This window comes from Dreissena polymorpha, unplaced genomic scaffold (assembly GCF_020536995.1).
Source record: "Dreissena polymorpha isolate Duluth1 unplaced genomic scaffold, UMN_Dpol_1.0 chrUn003, whole genome shotgun sequence".
In the NCBI taxonomy this organism is placed as follows: domain Eukaryota; kingdom Metazoa; phylum Mollusca; class Bivalvia; order Myida; family Dreissenidae; genus Dreissena; species Dreissena polymorpha.
The window spans coordinates 324731-339638 of NW_026273317.1; the positions used below are offsets into that span (position 1 = coordinate 324731).

General features: G+C 34.5%; 1 long non-coding RNA gene across 1 annotated transcript; it reads left to right on the forward strand.

Annotated features, from left to right (window-relative positions):
* The first annotated feature begins 1082 nt into the window (after window positions 1–1082).
* Window positions 1083–2336, forward strand: LOC127863232 (uncharacterized). Its single transcript, XR_008041003.1, has 2 exons — window positions 1083–1203; window positions 2141–2336. It is a non-coding gene; the product is annotated as an uncharacterized LOC127863232 (long non-coding RNA).
* Window positions 2337–14908: the final 12572 nt, after the last annotated feature.

Consider the following 14908-nt stretch of genomic DNA (forward strand, 5'->3'; position numbering starts at 1 on the left):
GGAAAATTGCCCTAGGAAAAGTGCCATGCGATAAAAATGGTTGCATATGATAGAGTGTGCTTCAATGATGCGGGACACCTCAAATGACATGATCTCTATAGCATGCAAGGACATTCCAATGCGTTTGAAATCCCCTGATGTTTGTCCATGACGCGGTCCCCATAAGTCAGTCAATTTGGACCCCTGATGTTGGTCCATGACGTTATCCCATGACTTTGGTCCATGATGCAATAACCGGAAGTTGTCCATGACGTAATCCATTGGTGTTCCTAGATGACGCGGTACCCGGATGTTGTCCACGATGTGCTCCAATAATGTCAGTCCATGGAAGTCCACTGATGATTGTGTCGTGATTTTACTCTTCTGACCGTGATGTTTTAAATCTGTAACAATACAATATATTATAAGTTATTAAGAAAATTAAATGCTCACCGTATGAACGATTTGAATATTTTACTTTGAACCAAACAATAATAAACAATTCGTTCACTTTAAAATTAATTAATTTTTGTAATACAAGAAACTCGGTAAATAACTTTAAAATAAAAAGCTTGACAATAAATTTATACTTCACCGTATACGGCAATGTTCATCATTTCACTTGGACAACTTTGAATATAAATCTAGTGAAACTCTAGTTACTTCAAAAGTATTGCATTTTTATTATACTGAAATCACATGTGTTTATAACTTTAAAACCAATGTATTCCAGAAAATTCTTTTTGTGACGCAATTACCGCAATCGTGATACATCGGCTATCTCGGATTCCTCCGTAAGATAGGCCTCGTGGCTAACGGTCGCCATATTGCCTTGTATTACTACTTTACTACCCAAAAGGTTGTCAGTCTATTGTTATGAGGCTGTATAAGATGCGCGTTGAACTAGCGCCAAACTTTTTACCGAAACTTTGATATTAAGAGCACTATTAACGTTCATTTGTGTTGCATTTTGACCTATTATCCAAGTGATTTACTTTTCCATTATTATTTAATCACCCTATCATCCAATTTTTAAGATGAAATTACGGTGTTTACAAAACCAACCAAACCGAAAGTGAAACTGGATGCATTACGTTTCGCGATGTAAACATTTAATATTTGTTCAGTTTGAGGAAGCGAATCGATAATAGACGTTGGAATATGTATGCAATACAGACTATATTGCCGATTGTAGTACTGGCTAAAAAATACCCTTTATGACAGGTTATGTATAGAACGTTAATCAAATAGTGACCATAAATCACTACAAATGTCTGGGTTGTTCATTAACACATTTATGCCCAGTGGACTCTCCCATCCTTCTAAATTGGATCAATTTATTTCCAAAAGTAGGGGTGTCTGGTATATTTATTTCTATATTTAGAATATTTCTTACAGAAATTTCTTTACGCAAACAGCGCAGACCCAGATGAGACGCCGCATTATGCGGCGTCTCATCTGGGTCTACGCTGTTTGCAATGTCCTTTTTCAGGACGCTAGGCATGAATGGGTTAAAATAATTAATGCACGTTTCTGATCTAATTGCCTGTATCTAGTTGTAATTACCATGATATTGATAAAATTAAAACGTTTTTTTCATAAATTAACATTACATGTTTTATTTTTATCATTTAGGGAATATATAATTGTATCATTATCATCATTAAATATTCTGAAAATGATCTAAATTATCATGATTACTTTAAAGTAGAATTTTTAAATTTTACTCATTATTTTTAATGAATTTGCACATTTGCTTGATTCAAAATAAAATGTATTAATAAGGGTTTCAGTTGTTAGTTTTAACCCATTTTTAGTTCGATTAAATTTAAAGTACTAACTACGTACATGTATGTGAAATGCTCTTGAGTTCGTTTCCTGGGCCTAGAACCAGTACTTGGGTGTCTCTTGGAGATTTCTTAAGAATGCTCCCACACTGGGGATCAAACCAGTGACCTCCAGATCATTAGGTGGACACCACATCCATTACACATCAGCAACCTTTAATTAGTAAATTACTTTAGTATTGCAGCATTATATAATGTAATGTTGCTACATATTTTTGGAAAATGATTAATGTGCAGTACTAAATAAATCTAAATGCAAACAATTTTAATTGTGTATATTGTGTGATTATTAGTTACAAATTCCCTTTTTACAGGTATACTGGATTATGAAAGACTGATAAACATAAAATTGACAACTCATCTCCCCAACGATACTTTGTGTGGCTCATTCTCGGAACAAACCCATAGTCAGTGAGAAAACTACAGTGTAAAAAGACCACTTGATTGTGACAATTATGGCTGACCAAGCAAATGTTATCATTTAAAATAAAGAAAACTTCCAGTTCAATATACATTTTATACCAATTATGACATTGGCCAACACAGAAAATAATTATAAGGTTGATTTTCCAAAAATTGACTGTTACAATTGGATACTGTTTTAAGCTTCACTCTACTTTGTCTGAAAATAAAAGTCCTAAATGATGTAATAGAAACATACATATTTAATTTTTAGTTTAACAAGGATATATATATACATACATATATTATAATATCTTTTTATCGATGGTCAATCAATTTAAGTTTAACTCATATATACATACACATTTTATACATGTGTATGCTTTGATTTTTTTCTATTGAAGCCAAATTAATATCCCATTAGATAGATAGATAATATCACAGCAGTATTCCTATTTTGTCTGCAAGTACTGCAGAAATCATGGATTATTATTTTACTGAGTCAGCCTTAATCTTAATATTGTAATTGTTAAAACAGATTAAGATGTGCATTATACAATTGAGGATGCATCAAGATTAAAAAATGGTACATGTATAAATTAATAAAGAATCAATAACAATCAGAAACTGTGCTTTTTTTCAGTATTGTGTGAAAGGATTTGAAGTAATGATGTGTTTTTGAAATATGATTTATGTGAATTTGAATAAATATATAAAATTTAGTGATTTTCTCAGACAAAAACTGTTAATTACATACTAAAGTATTCAGAATGTAGTATTGTAATATTCATTGGAATTTTTTAGTACAAAAAGCACTTTTCTCTGGCATTTGTATTTATAGTAATTGCATATTTTATAATTCTGACAGCATTTATAAACTGTGTTCATGCAAGCATGAACACGGTTTCATTTTTTGAGTATTTAAACAAGAGGGCCATGATGGCCCTGTATCACTCCACTGCTGAAAAAAGGCTGAAACAAATTTCTCTGCATGTGCAAATACTTAAATATAGGCCCTATTTAAGCACATGTACACTTTTGTGACCTTCTGGGCTGGGTCAAATTTAACCCCAGGGGCATAATTTGAGAAAACTTTGTAGAGGACTACTATATCTCACTACATACAAAATGTGGTAGCCCTAGGTCCTAGAGTTAAGGACAAGAATATGTTTAAAGTTTTCACAAAAAAAGCAAGATATAAGCGTATATAATGTTAAATTTTGTGACATGCGGGTCAGGATCAAATTTGACCCAAAGGGCATAATTTGAACAAACTTGGTAGAGGACTAAAAGATGTTACTGCATACCAAATTTGGTAGCCATAGTCCAAATGGTTTTCGACAAGAAGATTTTTAAAGATTTCACAAAATAGGCGCTTTAAAAGCATTTATTCAATTTTGTGACCCCCCGGGGCAGGGTCAAAGTTGACCCAAGAGGCATTATTTGAACAAATTTGGTAGAGGTTTATTAGATGTCACTACATACCAAATTTGGTAGCCCTAGGCCCAATGGTTATGGACAACAAGATTTTTAAAGTTTTCACAAAATAGGCCCCATATAAGCGTATGTTCAGTTTTGTGACCCCGGGCAGGGTCAAATTTGACCCAAGGGGCATAATTTGAACAAACTTGGTAGAGAACTATAACATGTCACTACATACCAAATTTGGTAGCCCTATGCCTTATGGTTAAGGACAAGAAGAGTTTTAAAATTTTCACAAAATAGGCACTATATAAGCAAATAATTGATTTTGTGGCCCCCGGGGCAGGGTCAAATTTGAACCCTGGGGCATAATTTGAACAAACTAAGTAGAGGACTATACAATGTCACTACATACCAAATTGTGTAGCCCTAGGCCTAATGGTTATGGACAAGATTTTTTTTAAGTTATCACAAAATAGGCATAATATAAGCATATGTTCAATTTTGTGACCCCTGGGGCAGGGTCAAATTTGACCCTAGGGATTAAATTTGAACAAATTTGGTGGAGGACTATTAAATGTCACTATATACCAAATTTGATAGCCCTTGGCCGGATTGTTAGTGACAAGAAATTTTTTGAAGTTTTCACAAAATAGGCCTTATATAAGCATATGTTCAATTTTGTGACCCTCGGGGCAGGGTCAAACTTGACCCCAGGGGCATAATTTGAACAAACTTGGTAGAGGACTATATGATGCCACTACATACCAAATTTGGTAGCCCTAGTCCCAATGGTTATGGACGAGAAGATTTGTAAAGTTTTCACAAAATATACCCTATATAAGCATATGTTCAATTTTGTGACCCCCGGGGCAGGGTCAAATTTGACCCCAGGGGTATAATTTGAACAAATTTGGTAGAGGACTATTAGATGTCTCTACATACCAAATTTGATAGCCCTAGGCCCAATGGTTATGGACGGGAGATTTTGAAAGTTTTCACAAATTAGGCCTTATTTAAGCAAATTTTCAATTTTGTGACCCCCAGGGCAGAGTCAAATTTGACCCCAGGGGCATAATTTGAACAAATTTGAAAGAGGTACACCCCAGGAACATTCCTAAGAAATTTCATCAGAATTGGACCAGTAGTTTAGGAGAAGATGTTTAAAGGAAAAGTTTATGCATGGATGCACGATGGACACAGGACCTTTAGCCAGTGGAGCTAAAAATCAAATTAAACATTTAGTTTTGATTTAAAATCAGTTTTTATATGCAAGTGTTTATTTCACTTATAAATTAAAACAGCATATTATTCATTATTGAAAAGATTATTCCAAGCTTGATGTCATATTTCAACTTTGCATAGTGTAGTTAATTGAACATTGTATTGAACTGTATGGGCAGCTATATTTTTTAATTTATGTATGTTGTATTATACAAAATGCATTATTTCTACCACAAGTAGACCATATAAGGCCTACTGCTACTAAATAGGCACTGGTATGAATTAGACACTGTTTTTGATGCTCATACAAAACTTTAATTATTACTACACTTTAGTATATTAAATATTTTCAAGTTTTTGTTCAACATTTTTTGCAAAAGAAAAGAGTGTCTTAATGCATTTGAAAATATACTTAAAACAAACTAAAAATGCATTTTAACATACTTTTTTCCTGGTAAAGTGTATTTGGGATGATAAAAAATACACTTGAAGAGTATTAATGCTGGAAAAATGCAGAAAAAATACATTTGTTTCTGTTAGAAGTGTGTCTTGTCTGCATTTTTAAGTGTATTAAATGCACATCAAATGCAGATAAATACAATGCCAATACTGTTACATGTATTGTAATGGACATAAAATGCACTTGTTCTTGTAATTAAATGCTTTAGTGAATTGAAATAACCTTTTATAACGTTTTAACAATTAGTAATACCTTTTTATATAAATTTTCTTTTGAAATGTGACACTTAAATGATTATTGCACCACTAGTAAGAGATATAATTTGTGCTCATAATGCTTTATCATTACACGACATAATATCATTTGTTGTATGAAAATAACCCGTAAAATTCATGTGAAAGCTCAAGAGATCAATAGCAGCGTGCTATACCCTGCTCCTTTTTACATGACTTGATGGTATTTAGTCCCAAATTCTACATGGCTAAGGGAAAATTAATGTGCAGATTTGACAAATAAGTCTTAACTGGGATCCAATAGGCAGACTTTCATATTACTTGTATTTAATTTAAATCATGATCTGAATTGCTCTTTGGCAAATCTTTGTTGGTCACAGTATTCAACTGAATTTTATTCACTTTGTAGTGATTATATTTTCTATATTTATCAGACAACATCTTTCTTCAAAAGTTTAACATGATTGCTTGGTTAATTTAGAAACAAGATCAATGCATCATAACATAAAATGAAAAAATGTGTAGTAGTAAAAATGGCAGCAAAAAAGCACTAGATTATCTGCCTTAAATCTGAGACGATATGTTGATGTATTGGAATTTCTCATAAATAATGTGCTCCATAGTTGTATAATTGTATAGTCGCATGCATGAGTGGTGTCAATGTCACAATACCAATTAAAGCCTATAATTTACTAAAACAATTTGAAGTTTGATGTGAGTTTTTTTCAAGATCTGTTATATATAATTATATATACATGTATATATATATTGGTGAAAAGTTAACATGCAATACGTTTACTGTAATTAAGTGACAAATAGTTTTACTGATTTGGTTGGATGCATATATGCAGATATATCATGGTTTGTGCAGAGGACAGTAGCAAAAACAAGAGCTGTCTCTGTAGGATGACATACGCCCCCGATAAACGCTTTAATAGAAGTTATGAGCATTTTTCAAAACCTAAAAGCCGACCCTAAGTTCAAGGTCAAAGGGGTAAAAATTTGTGTGTGTATGGGAAGGCCTTGTCCATATACACATGCATACCAAATATGAATGTTACATCTGAAGCGACATAGAAGTTATGAGCATTTTTTCGAAACCTAAATGCAAAGTGTGACGGATAGACAGACGGACAGTGCGATCACTATATGCCCTCCTTTGGGGGCATAAAAATGTGTTTCACATTGTTTTGGTAAATTAGTAATGTAGTTAAAAGAACAGAATCATCAATTATAAAGTTATTGATTATAAAGTGTTGCTGGCATATTTGATGCATTCATCTAGCTATAAGAAGGTCCCTGTTTTATCTCCACTGGCACCGAGTGAGGGTTCTCAAAATCTTTAAACAATATGAATAACTACATATAGGGTCGAGAGCCTTGTTGATATGGGGGCTAAACACCAGAAATCAAAGCGACCCAGGTTAAAGACCGAGGCCAAATAAATAAACCAGAGGCCGCATGAGCCTGCTATACTCTGAACAAGTATTGTTTCTTCTCAGAAAACTGGCTTAAGTGTCTTACTAAGCTTTAGACTTTGAGTTTCAGTGCAATCAATCTAAAATAAATTGGTCAAATAAAATAATTTGTAAAAAATAAACATTCTGCACAAATTCAATTATTTACTTTACCTGTGTGCATGAATCATTTCAGTCTTGATGGTTAGTGAACTATGTCAAAAGCACCATATCTATGAAACACTTGTATTTTGAATAGTGCAATGTTCCACAGAAATGATGCTGATGATTATTCTACACGATGATGAATTATTAGATATATTTCTAAATTCCATTTCCACCAACAATTCGGTTATTCCACTACCAGTTCACATGCTTCGTACACAGTTGAAAATAACACTATTCCACTCAACAACCGTGACACATGTACTCAATTTTTAAACTTTTCGCAATTAAAATTGTCTTCTACTGTTATTGTTGTTGTTGTACTTTTGAAAGTAGTTCGAAAGATGGCGACTATTAACCCAGAGATTGATTTATGAAATAAATCGTCTGCTGATCCAGAGTGGCAATTACCGGTGTAATAGGCTACACCTAACTGATATTTAAACGCATAACGGCGTCTGGACATTGACTGACATATATTGTCGCATGAAAAACAAATAGGTTCTGTTACGTGAACTAGATTTGTTTTGATGTACAAATGTGTTGTATTTTATAATTTATTTGATATTAATTGAATTTACTGAGTGTTTATGTATTCAGTACAGTAAATCATTATTCTCACGTAAACTGAAATAGAGGAGTAACGTAATATGTATTATTACGTGTTATACGTGTGTTTAACTATTGATAATAGTAAAAGTATTATTAGTAATTTGTTAACGTATTAACACATTTTTATGAATTTAAAGTTATAATGTTACGTACTCTAAAAAAATGTATATATATATATATATATATATATATATATATATATATATATATATATATATATATATATATATATATATATATATATATTGATATTACTGTTCCAGTTATAATAGAGGGTTTGATTGTCCGTGCACTGCAAGTTTAACTATGGATTTACCGTAATTACGTTACTGGGTTAGTAATTAATTGTGAAGGTAGATAAGAGAATTGTTGTGTAGTGTGCAACCATTTGATGCAAAGTGGAGCCTTTTTCAGATTGAAGTATCTAAATGAAACTTATTTACCGTGTGTCAATAAGTACGGTGTAATAGTATTGTGTGGAAGTTATGCACTGGATAATAATTTTTCTTTTTTTACCAATTGTTTCTAATGTGTTTGGTCGTTTTGTTAATTAATGTTAATGCTTAAATACGTTTGTTGCAGTATATTTGCAGTATATATATGATAAATGTCAGCAATTTTTGCATTTGAGCTAACCTATAATAGCAAAAAGTCAGAAGAATTTTATTTTTGAAAGGTGGGGCGAGCGTAATGATCCAGTCTGGCCATTACACGCCTATTTGTTTTATGTTTATACTTACGTGGAATGCAGTTTCCAGAGTGATACTACTAATTATTATACTAATATTAATGATGACGAAGATGATAATAATGATGATGATGATGATAATAATAATAATAATAATAATTGCACTTACCTCTTTTTTCACGTAAGGCTGGCCATTGTTTACATCACTTTAACATTATAATACATTTCTTTTCCATTACTTTTCCAGTATAATGAATTATAAACTTATGAATAGAACACCAAGTATGACATTAACTGTTTCCATTTGTTCCTGTTGTTTATAGACAGGCCATATTTATGCATTCATATGCAAATGTACGGACTCTAGATGAGACGCATATGAAACGGGACCGTATCGGCAAATAGCTTGTCGATACTTTGTTACGTAACCAGTAGCTATCGATTAGCGTTCATCGAAGCGCCGAGGTTATACATTTTGATGTACCCACTCACGTCTTTTTTTAATTATACTTTCATTTCTCGACCGATTCTGACAAATCATATATCATTAGAAAGCCTACGTTACGTAGTTTTCAGATATATAAATATATATTATGTTTTCCTTCTGATTTGGGCAGTCCGGCGAGTTATAACTTTAACTTTTGCAAATATCACACCGTTTTAGAGTCTAGATTTATGGTTGACATGTTAGTACTTTATACCAATTTGTAGCGTCTATATTTGGAGTTCAGTTTTAAAAATTACATCTTGCTTAGGAGAATAGAATTCTGTATAAGATAGAAAAAATAATGGTTTTAAAAATGAAATAAAGTAAGGAATGACTTTGTACGAAAGTATCGCGCGGTCCTAACGCAGAGAACTGATGCTACGGTCTTGGCGATTATCCTTTTGTTTAGATACCGGCCATTTAATTTTACTGTGTCATGATTATTATATTTTTTATGGAATATATTGAAATATTTTGTTCACAAACATATCAATAAAGCTAATTATTAATGAAGCGTAATAAATTAACAATATCAGCCCTTGTTTATAACACATACAGGGTGTTAATTCTATTACGAGACAGCGTATATAGCGGACCCTCTTGATTTGTTTCGGCCTGGACTTTAACGAATCTTTTAATAATTTTAATTAATTGATAATTTAAGGTAAATAACCTTTCATATAATTATACATAATAACCTTTTTGAAAATAAACAACAAACGATGAATGTTTTGACACCGACCGTGATTTTCAAGAATCTCTAAACAAGTTTAATTAATTGATAATTTAAGGTACATCACCTTTCATATCATTATACTTAATGTCCTCTTTGAGAATAAACAACAAACGAATGTTTTTCATACCCATTTTATTTGAAGTGTCCGAAGCCGAAACTATCAAGAGGGTCCGCTATATACGAGGTCTCATATAAAATTATCCCCCTTTCAGTGTTATAAACAAGAGCTGAAATCGCTAATTTATTAAGCTTCATTAATAGTAAGATTTATTGATGTTTCGTGAACAATATATTCGATAAAAAATATAATAATCCTGGCAACGGAAATTTAATGGTCGGTATCTAAACAAACGCATAATCGCCAAGACCGTAGCATCAGTTCGGAGCGTTATGACCGCGAGCTACTTTCCTACAAAGTCATTCCTTATTTACTTTCATTTTTAAAACCATTATTTTTTCTATCGTATACAGAATTCTATTCTCCCAAGCAAGATGTGGTTTTAAAAACTGAACTCCTAATATAAACGTTACAAATCTGTATAAAGTACGACCATGTGTACCGTAAATATAGATTCTAAAACGGTATGATATTTGCAAAAGTTAAAGTTATAAATCGCCGGGCTGCCCAAATTAGAAGTCAAACTTCATATATATTTATATATCTGAAAGTTACGAAATGTTGGCTTTCTAATGATATATAATTTGTCAAAATCGCCCGAGAAATAAAAGTAAAATAAGAAAAAAGGCGTTAGTGGGTACATCAAAATGTATAACCGCGGCGCTTCGATGTACGCTAATCGATAGCTACTGGTTAAGTAACAAAGTATCGACAAGGTTAAACGCGCGTGGGTAAAACATAAAATGTGTAGTTCTCGTGTTTAACTCGCTATACATCCATTAATAACAACGGAAATGTACTAAACGTTACATTTTTTGAAAGAGAAATTAACAAACAACAAGATAACGTTTAAACCAATAAAATCGGATGATTAGTTTTTGCATAAATTTGAATTGACTACAGTAAGGATCAAATACTCGTTTAAACTCCTGTCAATATACGCTCCGTGGTAAATGTTATGAATAAATTTGACCTGTCATGGCCGCTAGGACGCCGAATTGGCCAGCATCATGGTGGATTCTGACTGCTCAGGCTGACCGATTGTGATTGGTTGATTTTACGAGCTGTCAGAATCCTATTGGCTGATTAGGATGATGCTGGCAGGCTGTAATATGGTCATTAGTCAGTTAAGGTCACGTGGGCACTTTTGAGAAAGTATATAAGGGCGGTAGAATTCAAAATTTCAAGCACAGCTGCCATCTTGGTAGCTCCACTCGACTGGGCAGTAAAGTGAGTAAAAACATCATGGGTAACTATAAATAACTAAAAAACGTATTTTCGACATAGTGTCCACCCAAACTCGTCTATATTTGAAATAACATTATAAACCTTTAAAATAAATATATATTTAAACTGCCATCAGTCTTGTTGTACGAATATAACTCACAAAAAAACCCAATAAACCCATCCCGATGAACGCCACAATACACTGGTTAATAATGACATTAGACTGAAAGTAAAACAGGCAAGGCCTTTAGACCTGAATGATGCCGTCCGCCATGCGTTTGAGCTAGAAGCATTCTACAGGTCAGAGAAAAAGTATCAAGAACAAGTAAGATCAACTTCTGCAAATGACGATGAATTGCAAGGTTTAAGAGAAATGATATGCAAGCTAACCGATGCCGTACAGGAACTACGTTCGTGTAATAGGCCAAATTATGCAACAAGACAAGGCAATGAACAAAAGGGACTACCAGGTAAGACATCTATACAAATGGCAACTGACCAACGACATGCATCTAAATGCAGGTATTAGAAGGGAAAGTGTTATGAGTGTGGATCAGAAGAACATCTGAGACGACAATGCCCTAAATAAGACGTCAGGGAACAAACAATGCTGGTAAAAAGTCTGAACCCAATAATCATGTCGTAAATCAGACAGGAAAACAAGCCACTGGACTGTGCACATCTGCGGAAATCAATCAGATACCTTTCGAGTGTTGATTGATACTGGGGCATCATTGACACTTATCTCCTCCAGGTTGTGGAATGAAATAAAATCGAACCACACCATCGATGCATTTGGGACACCACTAGTGTCTGCATCGGGGGATGATCTTAAAGTTTCAGGACGTACGATTTTCACGCTTGTGTTTGATGATATAAAATCACAGATGCCAGTGGTAATAGCCGAGCTCGATGTAGATGTAAATATTGGAATGGACGTCTTGAAAAATCACGACGTATCGATCGATGTCATTACAAAATTACTGTGCAAGGTCAAACCATACCGCTTAATTATACTGGAAGTATTGGATGTTACAGGATGGTGCTAACGGTGAGGCACATTCTCAGGTGCGGCATTATTTTCCTGCCTTGTTTTAAGCTCTGGGTATTGTCTGATTGAAATTGACGAGGGCGATGAGCATAAGACAGCATTTACCACTCTTAAAGGACTGTTTGAATTCAATACCATGTCATTTGGTTTGTGCAATGCACCTGCCACATTCGAGCGTTAAATGGAAGCAGTATTGAAAGGATTGCATTGGTGTATATGCTTAATCTATTTAGACGACATTTTTGTGCTAGGAAAAGATTTCAAGGACATGATTTTGAACTTGGGCACTATTTTCTCGCGGTTCCGGTCGGCCTGTCTCAAATTAAAATCCAAGACATGCCAGCTCTTCAAGACCGAAGTTGAGTTTCTGGGGCATGTTATCAGCAAGGAAGGAGTGCATACAGACCCCATTAAGATAGAATGTGTAAAGGAATCCATTACTGATGTGCGATAATTATTTGTTCTTTGCAGCAACTATCGTCGCTCTATAGTGAATTATTCAACTACAGCAAAACCGTTAAATAGGCTGACCGAGACAGGCAAGAAGTTCGAGTGGAATCAAGAATGCGCAGACGCCTTCTTTACGCTTAAGCAAAAGCTGGTTACGGCGCCAATGTTAACTCTACCAGACTTTTCGTGTCCATACATACTGGATACAGATGCTTGTGACGTTGCGATAGGTGCCGTATTGTCACAACATACTGGATACAGATGCTTGTGACGTTGCGATAGGTGCCGTATTGTCACAGAAGATAGACGACCAGGAGAAGTTAATCGCCTTTGCGAGCAACACATTGTCATTTCCACAAAAGAAATATTGTTTGACCCGAAAGGAGCTGCTTGCACTTGTCTTCTTTGTCTAGTATTTCAGACAGTATTTATATGTAAGACAATTTTTAGTATGAACAGATCATGGATCATTACGCTGGCTCATGAATTAAAAAAAAACCAGAATGACAGGTTGCCAGATGGATAGAGGTTTTATCATCATACCCGATGACATTTGAACACAAAAAGGGTCAATTACACGGAAATGCAGATGCCTTAAGTCGTATCAATGCATGCAATGTGGACAGATAGACGATAGAGAAAATAAAGATACACAGGTCATACAAACGATTTTGAATATTTCATCGTTTGTGGAAAGTGATGATTTACAAACACTACAAGAAACTGACCATGACCTTCGAACTGTAATGAGTTGGGTTATATCCGGACGGAAACCATCATTCAAGGACATAGCTTCTGAGAGCCATTATGTAAAATCGTTATGAAACCAGTAAGAACTAATGATGGTCATCGATGGGATATTGGTACGAAAGTGGGATGACACTGCGTTGAAACATACACTGTGTCAAGTAGTTGTCCCATCTTAAGAACGTAGAAAAATACTTACACATGCCCACGATATTAAATCATCCGGCCATTTAGGATTGAGAAAAACAGTGGGAAAAATAAGACAGAAATATTACTGGCCTGGTCTACATCGTGACGTTAGAACATACATACGTGGGTGTGAAACCTGTTTAATAAAAGAAAGGACCGAGAACGACAAAACAGGCACCTATGCAACTGGTCCGTAGTGGATATCCGATGGAGATGATCGAAATCGACATTTTAGGAGACCTTCAAGAGACTGAACAAGGGAACCGTTACATACTCGTTATCGCGGACTACTTCACGAAGTGGACAGAATGCTTTCCTGTGAGGAATATTAAGGCTCGAAAGGTTGCTATTGGAAAATGTAATAGCAAGATTTGGAGTTCCAAAGCAAATACATTTCGACCAAGGAAGTCAGTTCTAAAGTCGACTATTTCAGGAAATGTGTGACCTCCTTTGTATGAATAAAACTAGGACGACACCGTATCATCCACAATCTAAAAGGATGGTAGAGAGAATTAATAGAATCTTGGTTACAATGCTCAGCGCATATGTTGATGAAACCCACAGAAATTGGGATAAACAAATACCGTATGTATAAATGTCGTACAGAAGCTCAGAACATATAAGTACAGACGTGAGCCCAAATATGATAATGCTCGAACAAAAGGTATCTACTCCATTGGATCTAATTTACAAGTTACCATCAGGCGAAAGACATATACTTGCGCATGAATATGTCTCGGAGATACAGGAACGTATAGAGAATGCGCACACATTAGTACGTAAAACACTACCAACGCGATACGACGTCAAACAGCGATACTGGATTAACGGACAGCATACGAACACTATACGATGGGTGATAAAGTTTTTGTGCACTTTCCAGTCAAACAGATTGGGACATCCTCGAAGCTAACGTCATGTTCGCGCGGTCCCTATTCTATATTGGCTAAGTTGTCAGATGTTCTGTATCAGGTAGATTGTGGTAGAACTTGTTCGGAACAAGTCATATACTGTGATAGGTTTCGAAAGTGTAGGAATCAACTGTTAACAGGAGAAAGTGAGTGTTCCATGGTGTAGAGTTAAAACATGATGGTCTAAGTAGTTCACTTAGTGATGATGAGGATGTCAGTCCAAACGATAAGTTTCCAGATACTTACTCACCGTGTCTCTGAACATTAAAGATTCAGATTCAACTCTAAAAGCGACTGTCATCATCCATAAAGTTAGAACTTTGGCATAGTTGACAGAACTGTTTGAATTTTTTTCTTTGCATTTCATTATATTAATAGGGACTGTGTAAAGTAACACATTATATGTATTGTTTCAATTTCCGTTGTTTTAATATTTTCTTTCCATGCGGGACGCAAACACCTAGCGGAGGGGGTAATGTGACGTTGTGTCGTTATTGCAATAA